We start from the raw sequence: 12,439 nt of genomic DNA, 5'->3' as shown, positions 1-12,439 counted from the left end.
TTTCATTTCTGTTGTGGAGGAATGGGAGGATGACAATAAAATAGTACTGCTTTAAAAGCTGCATGCTCTGTCTCACCGGTAGAAGTGATCTATTTGGATACCAGAAGCACCTAACCATACTCAAAAGAGATTTCTGTAGGCAAAAAGAAAATTGTGTCAAGAGAGGAAAAGATAGTGAGCAAAAAAGATTTTCAGTTAATAGCTTAATATAGATTTTGTTACTTTCAAGGATTATGGAAACAACAATAATCAAAGTATTTTAAGCTGTTTTGTGGGCCACGTTATTTTGTCATATCATTTGACAAAAGTCCAAGGGCTACAAAAGATTCTGACAGAATTGCTGGTCTGTACTTCACGTTTTAAAGCATTTTAATGTGCATAAAAATATCCTTTTCACCAAGAAAGGGAAAAAGCTCATATAACATCTGTTTGATTTTGGGGCCATATAAACTAATAATAAATTAATCTACAAAGCTCACTTAAATCAGGTTTTAAACTCTTTAACAGTCCTGATATTTTTCCTTACTTTCTTTAAAATGTGCTCTTAAGCATGAATTATTTAGAATTTGGTTTTAATAAGTTAGATATTAGAGGGTTTTAGTCTTGTCCTAAGGAGATTTTTTAAAATTCAGGATGTTTATTTTAGAACTTTCCTCAATATAACCTCAGAAGAAGATATAACTCAGAAGAAGAAGCAGGCTTTCCCAATGCATCTGTATAGAATTGCTCTTGATTTTTTTTAAATTGTTGGTTACTTTTGTCAAGGGATATCTGAAAGCAGGTTTCTCCTCTACCATATATCCTCAATATAGCTACTAATCTTCTTTATAGCACCCTTAACAGGAATTAGAAACCCATTTATTGTTGTATGATTGGACACTTTCTTCAAATTTTATTTTTGAAGATTTTTTTTTAAAAATAGTATAGGTAACTGCATATATAACAGAAGTTGATTCCTATTCAAGATAACATTCATTTTTATTGCTACAGTGGAAAGTGAAATAGTGTAATTCTGGCTTGCATATTTAAACATTGAACATCCAAATAATTACACACTAGTATATTTTTATAGTAAACGCTGACTAAGAATTCCAGAGAAGGTTCTGTTTAGTTTAGCTATATTACTTGTTTATAAATATACAACAAAAACATTCTATTCTTAGTACAAATTTATTCAAAATTAAGCTTAAATGATGCTTTCTCAATTTAATGCACACTCTCAGGAGCATGCATTGATTTGAATCATACTTATTAAAGAAATTCCAAAAAGTCTTTGGAAAAGTCTTTGTCAAAAAGTCTAGTTGTTTGTGACAGTCTTCATATTAATGTCAGCCATTGTATGGCTTGATAGTATGCTAAAATCTTGCAGTTGGACCTAATGTACAGAAGGGATTGGATCTGGTTTTAAAGTTGTGAATCTTGTTATGTTAGTTTCAATGTGATTTTATTGTAGGTATGATTAAATTTGTATCCAACTTTGTTTTACGTCCTAACGCTCTTGCATTCATGTATTCCAGGAATATATTGCAGAATTTCCTACTGTACTGTTTCATCTCAAAGCTTTAAACTTCTAAAAATGCAATAGCATTAAGTCCCTATAATAGGGCTGTGCAGAGATCATAATGTATTTAGACATATACGTAGCATCTGCTAGGAACAATTCAAATAAAGCGTGATTTTTCCCTGAATCATGTGCCAGCTATAGAGAATGGCTCAGTGAGCCCAGGAAAAGATACCACTGCTTTAAAGTCTTTCTGACTATGTGTACGTCAGTGTGAGCTCTAAGTTACATATGCCCTTCAAATCTGAATCAACTTTAATAATTTTTAATTTGTTGTGAACATGAAAAGTTCTAAAGAAAAAATCCACATTGCTATAAATACCCCGAGTAAATGGTCTGAAGTGAATTTTGTGCTGAAGACGAGAACACTACTGTTAAAATACATACAAATAGTAACCAAATTAAATTCTTTCCCTGAAATTTTTACCTAGATCTGATTGGCAGGCCTAAAATGGTGGCAGTTACCAGACCAACATAAGTGTCCTTTCAAAATTCTCTGAGTCATTTGGGGTGCTACATTTAAGGAAGAAGCCCATCTGATTTGCTTTAGTTTACCAGTACTGTAGATTTACCTATACACAATCCCTAGCTACAGCCATATGATAGGCATCATAACAGAAGTAATCATAAATGCAAAAATGTCAAAATATTGACTTAATGAATTTGTGCAGTATAAGAGGCATTTGGAAACCTCAAAATGGGCCATAGAAGGATCAAAGGAAACAAACTCAATTAAGAGCCAATTTTGTTTCATGCAATTGATAATGGTGATAGCTAGAGATGCTTATATATGTATTATTTTTAGCCATAGAGTTGGAATGTTTTTACTTGAGTGACTGCCATTAATGTTAACATAAATCCATGCACTTCAAGCTATTGAAGATAAAACATTGTCCTAGGGTGTCTGTGTGTGTGTGTGTGTGTGTGTGTGTGTGTGTGTGTGTGTGTGTAAAGATGTTCCATGGATATAGAACACCACAGATGGGCAGTGTTGAGGAAAAGCTGTTTTTAAACGCTTAGTGCCTCATCTTAGGTATTAGTATATCAATCAATGCATTCAAATAAGAGAATTGCTTATTTCTTGCAATGTTTTGACCATAAAGAATAAATTGATTTTTCTGAATTTAAAGAAAAATACAATTTTTAACTGAGTCCTTATAGATTGCTTAACTTGCCGAATGCTTTTTTTTTTAAATGTGGTTGTGAATATCAAGTGCTTTTCTTATCCCATCCAGATTTACTCACCCTCCCTTTTTATAAACATGCAGAGACTTCTGTAGTTTGGGCCAGAGGGGACAGGGAGATAAAGGTAATAAAAAAGGAGCCAAGATAGAGCAGCCTTACTTTAGGGACTAGCCTTACAACAGAGCTTTATAGTGAGAGTGTGGTGTATTCCAAATTGTGTAAGCCAAAAAAAGTTTTAAAAATTATGCAAAAAGAGGTGTTAACTTCTTAAAGAAATATGAACCTTCTGAAGGTAGAATAGACTTCCACGAAATGATATATTGTGATGCTTCTTGCTGGGTCAGTAGGTTTGGGATCTGGGATATAAGCGCTTAACATTCCCTTGTGGGTTCTTTGGTTGTTTTTGTTTTTATTATTTTATTTTAAACTAGCAGTAAGTTAAATGCGGTATCGTTGAATGTGCCTTTTTGAAGATGTGACCGTCAGCTCAAGATGAACTCTGGAGCTTGACAGGGAGTGGTGGTCAGTTTGTTCTCTTTAAAGGTCAAGTGAAAGATTCCAGCCTGTGGATACCTTTTAATGAAAAGCATCTTTTGTTGCTGCATCATCCGCAGTCGAATATTGCAGATGTTTCCAGGTGCAGATGGGTTGTAATTCACATAAATTGATATTGTTTAGGCTAGTTCTCAGTTGGTGGTTGCATTTGTATTTGTATTATGTATCATTACATTTGTGTATGTGGCTTGCTTTAATTTTTCTTTTAAAGCACTGGAATATTGAAACACAGTGAAGTTTGAGATACATTTATGCATGTAGAGAAGAAGGTATTTTGTAGCTTTTGCCAGTTATGTTGTAGGCACATTTTTGCCCTCTCTGTCAGTGTCTTGATGATGGAAAATAAAATCTACCCTATAATTTCTAGCACACTTAATGTTGCCATTTAAAGGAACAGGGTATTATACAAGAAAAGATGTTTTTGAAATGGTGAGAAAGAAGTGTTGTGTGGTGTTGTTGTTTTTTTTTAAAAAAATAATTGTTTTCCTTGAAGCTGTTCTTAGTTAAACATGGGAATCTGCAGTGTCTCTTTTCATTTCACATATATTCCACCTCTTCTCTTCAGCTCAAAAGCATGGTGTAAAAAGAGCTGCTGTAGCCCCACTGGCTCTGTTCCCAAATGAAAGCAAGCTCCAGCAGGCTCTCTTCAGCTTCATTCAGGAAGACAAAGGGAGGAGAGATGCTGCAGCTTCCTTTGCTTCGCTCTCATTCCTCTCTAATGGCCTTGAATTGTATTATTATGCAAATGTGAATTTTGATACTAAACTTTAAGAAGAGGTTGTTTCTTTTTCAACAAAAAGGTCCCATATGTGGTCAGCATTGCTTCTTTATCTTGTAAGTGAATTGTAAACTATGCATTCAATAAGAGATGGTTTGGGGGAGAAAGAGAGCCCTGCTAGTTGAAACAGTTTCTGTGTCCATGGAATTCCCACTTACCTATAGGAGAATAAAGGCTGAGTTCATGGGAAGACTACTTAACAGGCAATTATTTTTAGTATATTTAAAAATTATTCAGAAATAATTGATTTATGCCTGTTAACACAGGACTATACATTCTTGCCATGCAGCATTACACCAGAGACAACAGCATGACGTGAAAAGTCCCCTAATTTTTCCACTCAGTCCCTCCAGAATCTATGAATCATCTTCTCCATCTTCCTTTCAGCCTCAGGAATTCACAAATCAAGCACTATCTTTAGGGGTTTATTGTTTGCTTTCCATTAAAATTGTCTTTGTCTTGAAGTTGCAGCGTATTTTTTCCTTACGGATTTCCATAAATTTTGCCCTTACATTTTCCACCATTTCCCATCACAGATGCAATTGAAGTAGCAATGCCCACTAGGAATTGCTCTACTGTAGAATATATACTGTACTGGCTTTATTTAATGGCTTGTAGTGATCTTTAAAATTGGGCTACTAGCCATCTATGGCGTAATAATACCACTGATAAATGGAGGACAATAATTGTAGTGATAAGTGGGAAATTTATATAGAAGTCCTTTTATATTAAACTATTACTTTTACTGTCAAGTTACTTTAGAAGACAAGCATTTCACATGTTTACCTCCAAAATACAGAAGCTGCTTCCTGTGTTAATCGAGGTATGTTGCCTTGGGTTTGTGAACTTTGGTCTACCTTGGTTCGCTTGGCATTATCTTGGATGCAGTATCATAGCCAAGAGATTCTCCTAAAATTCAGTGTTTTCTCATGCAGATTCTTTTTGTTGGATTTCATAGTACTGTAATGAATAATAGACTTGATCACACATTTTCTTGTGCATACTAGCCTTGCAGATGTCATCTGATCAGGATTTTACTCTGATAGATGCCTTTTTTTAAAAGGAAAAAAGGAGAAAAGGTTTTAGCTCTTTGTTGCAAAATACCTCGTGGTGCTTATTCTCCTTTAGTGTAACCAGCCTTTTGAAAAATCTTATATTATCTTTAATACTGAGGTTATAGCTTCCTGTAGTGATTTGAAGACCGGATTGAAAGAATAAAAGCCCTAATCCTGGCCTGTATTCGTCCTTCTTTTTGCCTTATGCAAAAGTCAGTTAACTTTGCCTCTGTTTCCTCCTCTGTAAAATGAGGTAGTAATACTTATTTCTGTCACATAGATTTTGTGAGGACTGGGGTTTTATGAAGTGCTTCAAAGAGAAAGTACTTTCTCTAAGTATTATTATGTGGAGCTGTAATTAACAAGTCTTTTCCCATACTGTTCCTGAGAAAATGGGAAAGGACACTCTGTGATCCTTTACATTTTAAGTTGTCATATATGCTGAATTAACTTTTACAGTTAAGGCAAAATTAAAATGCTGAACTGTTCATATTGCTTTATTATCTCTTATGTTAGAGCCTCCATATTTTATACACACACACACACACACACCAATCTTTTAATAGGTACATTTTTTAAAAAAAATACACTCTTGAGTTTAACTATGTATAATTTGCCATCTTTTATGTATTCTATTTACAATTGCTTTTATTAGACATGGGCTTTTTGCTATATTGACCATTCAATGGTATAGCATTTGTCCCTTCTATTGGGAGAGGAAACCTCACTTGCAGTTTGCAAGAGGATCACAAGATAACAATACTTGTTTGAATGATCTGCTTAAGGATGAGGATGCTGTCTGATTTTCTTACCTGTTTATGTGGTTAAACATAATGCCGCCTCATTCCCAACACACACAAGCCATTGTTTGCCAATAGAACATGGAAACACAGTAAATTTCATAAATACAAGTTGCTTGTGAAATGCCTTACAGCCTTCTCAAAATCTTTGGGACAGAAAGAGAAGAAGTCTGGGGTAAATTCTGTAATTGTCAGGGAGCTTTTGCTTCTTTTTCTCTCTTCTGATCATATTATTCAACTGTAGGCATGCATCTCAGGAATGTGCATATTGATCCCAGATGTTTGGATTTGAATTTGGTTCTCTTTGATTCCATTATATATTTGTTCCATTGTATATTCTTTTAATTGTATGAATTCTTCTAATTATGCAGTCATCTGAATTTTTCCATCCTTTACTCTTCAAGAAGGAGCTCTGGTCGAAGCTGTTGTGATCAACAAATCTGTAAAATCAGACTGTCATGGTTCCGACTAATGAAACACTTTTTGCTTTGACAACAGACTCCATGTGATGTGGATGTAATTAGAAGTGGATGTATCCCTCCCCCCAAAAATCTCAATTGCTTGTCTGTGTTCAGTATAGATTCCAGTTTCCTAGTGCTACAAACTCATTTGTTTTATTAATAATTACGCACTGGGTTGGGGGGGGGAATATGTAACATTTAAAATAAAAAAGCAACATTGGGTGGGACAGGACAAAGAAAACTAGGATAAAGAGGATAAAAGAAAAAACTACTACAACTTCCACTATTTAGAGACAGTTGACATGCTGCTTTAATTTTAGCCCTCCTGTGGGGCTGTGTTTACAGAAATGATTGGGAAACTATTGATGTCCAACTTAGTAAATTTTGCTTCATTTCCATTGAGCAGACCCTCTAGCGGAAAATATTTTATCAGAAAATGGAAGAAGTTAATTCCATCTAGCCTTATTTATAAAGCAAATTACCTTTATGTCCAAACTATCTGGAATAAAATGGCAGCTTTTCTGCTTTGCACATAAATATCTAACTTGAAGGTACAGTTAAAATGCTAATCCCTAAAACACTGTCCCTTCATGAAGCAGGCATAATAGTGGATACATGTATTGAGGCTCTTTGCAAAGATACCTATTAGTATTTTTCCTTATACTTGAAATAATGTACCCATCTTCTTTTGTCTGTTGGCCAATTAAACAGTGTAGGACAATGGGAATTAGGAAGAGGCACGCTATATATTATCATACTAGGGTTTATTCTTAATTTCCTCCAGTTTCACCTTCATTTCAGTTTACTTTTTATCCCTGGGATTCATGTGGACACAGAAACTTGGCACTTTGTGCTGTTGCATGGCATGCTGCCCTCCCCCTCTCCCTCTCTTCTTTATTTTTAGTATAGTGGTACTTAAAATCACTGGTTCACTTAAAGACAATAAAATGTTTAAACTCTATTAATGTACAAATAAGCTGAAATGTTGCATTTATATGTATTTTGCCATAGCAGGGTACTGTATTTCTCATGCTGGATTTCAAACCAACAAAAGGGTGGTTTTATTAGAGTGTAACAAGTTGAGGGTAATAAAGAATCAAGTCGTCGTCATTTCATTGAAATTGAGAGATGGTAATAAAACATATATTATGTTTTCTGAAGGTTGTTTTGCTTTTAAACAGCTTTTGTTTCTATTTTGTTTTATTTTTTTAAAGATATGATTGTATTATGTGCAACTCAGTTGCTTACATTATAACTACAAAATATTTTTGGGTTCCTGGAAAAAGAAAGACTAATAAATGTGTTTGGCTGCTAAGCATTTAAACTGGTGATCCATGTCTGTCTTTTTTACATTATTAATTAGAGCTACATAATACTGCCTTGCAGAATACACCTCTTCTGGGTTTTGTATCACTTCTACAAGACATCACACTTTCATTATTTTTTTGTTTATTAATTGCAAAGTCCTGTTTATTACTGGCTTTACCTTCTATCCCAATTTTCTCAATCATGCAGATAAGATACATTTCCAGTACAGCATTATGCAGGTAATGTTCTATAGCCAATCATTTGCAAAAAAAAAGCAGACTCTTACAGTGTTTTAAAGTTTGGGAATCCTTTGAATTTTCAATATTTCTGCATAAATATGATTTCAAACATGATTCAAATTTGACAAATTTGTATGTATGTTTTATTGCTCTATTTTATTTGATGTATTTTCTTTCTACTTGAGCAAGTACTCAACACTGTTTAAAAATACAAAAGGATAAAAAAATCAGTTAAAATCACAACTAAAGTTAATCAACAATTAAACACCTGGTGAAGGATAATGCATCTTTGCAGATTTTCTAAAATGGCAATGGGAACTCCTAAAGAAATGCATTCCATTGCCTGGATAACAAGATTTCCCATACATCAGGTAAATGAGCCTCTCACCAAGGCTCATTAAGAAGGGTCCCTTCAGATCTTGAGAAATTTGGTATGGGAAAACCTATCTGTCAGTACTTGAACTCTGAGCCAATGTAGTTTTAAATATTAGCACAGCTATTGTCTGCATATAAGGATACCTGACTGTCCTTTCAGAGGAAGTGCAGTCACATCCAAGAATTCTGCAACTTAACAGTAACTTCAAAAGCTGCTTTAGTGAGTTTTGAGCAATGACTATTTTCTGAATTACAGTTCAGTGTCAAAACTGTTCTAAATTCTAGAAACTGACAGGTGTTCTGAATGTGGTACTCATGAACACCAAATCTTCACAACTTCTTTGCCAGCCCTCAGTTGATAAAAATTGTGAACTTTCAAAGCATTATTTGGTGTAGTTAGTTATCCCTATACAAGAGAGGACGACATTTTATTCCCATGTTAGCACATGGACTAATTTCCAGCCAATCTAACACATGATTTCTTTACTTTGTATGATTTATCCAGTGCCCTTAGAAATGTCCACATTAATGTGGAAGTGTCAGTCCTTCAAGGTAGATCAGACTAGGAAACTAATATCATTTTGTCTTGATAGAGGCTCTTCTTCCTATCATTTAAGTTCATTCTCTTCAATAGGAAGTGACTGTTTTTTATTCATATACACTGAACTACATGTGGATTTAATATAAGTAATAATATACAGAAATCAATATCAAATCCTGCTTTAGGAGAGCATAAATAAGATGATTCAATTTCCAGAATCCATCATTGAGTATATGATTTGGAATAGTTGACAACCATACAACATCTAAAGAGTCGTACTTTCCCCATTATATACTTTGATTAAAAAGGAAAGAATATAACCTAGACTCCTACAGTGATGCAGGTGCTGATAAAAATAAGCATGCTATAATGAAGTTCATTGGGTGTTCTTGGATTGCTACTGCTGCTTCCAACTTGATAAGGTAAGGCTAAAATTATTGCTCCAGGCTGCTTGGTGAAGAGAGTTGTGACTATTCCATGATTTTGCTGCCTGTCATCTCTTGATCATAGATCAGTTCCTTGGCTTATTACATTGCTGCTGAATGAAAAATAAGCTAAGCATGGCCAGTGAAGACCTCTTAAAAGAATGAAGACGCTCCTGAAATTACAACCAACGGTCCTAAGATATGAAAGAAATTTCAATATATTCTGAAATTCCAGTAAATAAAATCACACCAAGAATCTCAACCATCTATTGTGCAAAAAAGAAATGAAGCAAAACAGCAACTAAAACCTGATCCAGAACTACTGAGAAGTAGAACATGCCATCTGATGAAGAGCATCCTAAAACAACCTCTATGCTAACAAAAGGCTCTAAGATTGAGTTGATTGGAAAACCTCTTTCTGATCTACTTTGTTGGCTGCTGAAAACCCACCACTTTGGTTCCAAGATGGGTTGGTTATTTTTTCATCCTCTGTTCCAAGCATAGCCCTAGAATTCAACCAAATTAATCCTTTAAAAACTATAATAAATGTCCCTATTACAGGCACTGACCAATTATATCACAAGCAAATTTTTAAAAATCTTTTCTAAAAACAAAATTCATAATGTAACCCTATAAATGCGATAATACAAGGAAATCTGAATACTAATGCTAATTAACAATAACATTATCTGGTGAATAAAAGGTTTACATTTTATTTATTTCATTAATTATGGTTTCTCAGTCCAGCAAATTCTTGGCAGCTTACAATATATAATATTAATAATGTGAGAGTGGGTCTGGTACAATACAACAGGACTAACATAAAATAATGACATTTCAGAAAAGGAAAAAAATGAATTATATATTAGTAGAGTTCTGTAAGTCAAAATAGTTTCCTATGTAAGGCAATAATAGCTGAAAGAAATGTTGCAATTCTCCAAAAGACATTAGTGCTCTTGTCTACCGATAAGCAGCAAATGGAATTGTTCTTAAACACTAGTGAGATTACAGAATTATAAGAGTAGAACACAAGATGATCTAGAAATTGTCTCTAAGAAATATATGGGCTAGGAATTTTGGTTTCTCCAAGTCACAGTGACAGGTTTGCATTGCAAGAGAGTTACTAGACCTGCTCTCCAAAACTGCAAAGAGGAAGACATTAAAGCTGGCTAAGGGAAAGGTTCTGCAGTGTGTTGGGGAAATAACAATGAATAGTTAAATTGCTGGCTTGAAAAGTTTCAGATTTATATGTTGCGAGTGTCTGTCTAATTTATCCTGCTTTACCTGGAGAGTTATGTCAAACATCCACTGCCAGACAGTTTTCGATAACCCTATACTGGACGGCTGAAGTCATACATTGGCATAAATTATTCTAGTTTTTGCTTTCTAGAAAGAAGAAAAATATCCAGAATGTTCATGGCAATCAGGGAGCTTGAGCCAAAAATAAAACTGGCATATGCAAGCATTTGATTTTAGTGGAATTAGCTCAGTTTCTATTTCAAGTGGTGCATTTGAGATTCAGCAAGGTACTTAGAATAACATTCTTAGAAATCTGGATTCTCTAAAGGCTTTAAGTTATACACATGTATCTGACATAAGTTTAGTACTAAAGAATTGTATGGCTGCAGGTATGTTCTTAGCTCTTTAGGTGTACAGGAGAATGAATTCTGGTTTATGAGATTACCTCCCAAAGTTTTTTTTTTTTACATCACCAGAAGATTTAGGCTATGTACATTAAAGGGGTAGCGGGTAATGACCTTAATAGAGAGAACAAGATCCATTACATTCATCTGTGGTTTATCCTAATGCAACCTCTTTAGTCTGGTAGCGTCAGCCCTTTGAGCCATTTGAAAAAGATTAGGCTGTTTGGTTTATAGTTTTTTAGATCTTGAGATTTCACTCGGAACCTTCCTTCACTAATTTTCATGTACTTATTCTAGGTTTCAAGTACAATATTTTTGAGTTCTGTGAGTAGTACAAGTACCATAAGTGATATTCAGAAGTAGTCTAGGACATACGTACACTTACTGTTTTAGAAGCTCCTGTACTGCACTTATACCAACTGACTTCTAAACCAGTTTACGAAACCTTCTCTAGACTTGCACATTGTTAAATCTCAACTGCTGGCTACATATCCTCTAATTCCCTGCTACTATGACCTACATTTGTATTTTAGGAAAGCAGTGGCCAACCACTTTCTTTCTTATGCACATTTCTTTTTGGACTTAGCTTTTCTTCAACACACACATACACAAAATTGCTAAGTGTATATTTACAAAATTAAAACATCAAAATGCAAAAACATGAAGGCACATTATTTTAAAAAATCCTTCTTTCCAATATGTGTGTGTGTGTGTGTGTGAAGTGTTTGTTAATTATTTAGAATACCTTGCTAGGCCCCAAACATCTTATTTCCTGTTTCAGCCTAACTCAAGGCCATCAACAGGCTGTAGTCACACAGTGACAGCTCATATTTGTGTAAATTTTTTTGGATTGCTAACACAAGAATTAAAGGGAGACTGATAGTTTGAAATAGCTATATCAGTCTCCCTTTAATTCTTTGTTAGCAATCCAAAAAATTTACACACATAAATATACACACACACATACTCTAAAGTACTATACCTCTCTTTATTAGCACTTAAGAACCAGCATAGTGGTTAAAAGGAATAATAACTTTTAGAGCAGAAAAAGATGTAGAAAGGATCAATATTTCTGCCCTTTAGAAATGGTTACCAGCCAGTTTTGACAAAGAAGCAAGAGATAAGTCTAAATGCAGTCTCAATATGATTGTCCCAATTTTTGCAGCCCAGATATGGTAGCCATAATGTTCCAGAGACAGATTAAAATCATACAAGTGCTTGTACAGATAACAAATATAAATCAATATAACATAAAGGTACAAAGAAGGGAAGTTTGAATTAATGATATCAAAATAAATAATACACAGATGCAATGCCCAAGCTACTGACCCGAACAATTGTATTTATCTTCCATGCTAATAAGATAATAGTCATGATTTTGCAACTTAGAACTTAAGAATGCAAAGAATGAGAATTTCTATAGAAGTAGAAGTTTGTTTGAGAAAACAGAATAGCCAGGATCATACTGTAAACATCCAATGGAAGCAAAGCTAAGCAAAAAAATAGCTACTCA

The sequence above is a fragment of the Vipera ursinii genome, assembly GCF_947247035.1.
Source record: "Vipera ursinii genome assembly, chromosome: 6".
Taxonomy (NCBI): Eukaryota; Metazoa; Chordata; class Lepidosauria; order Squamata; family Viperidae; genus Vipera; species Vipera ursinii.
Note: the sequence above shows the minus strand (reverse complement) of the source record.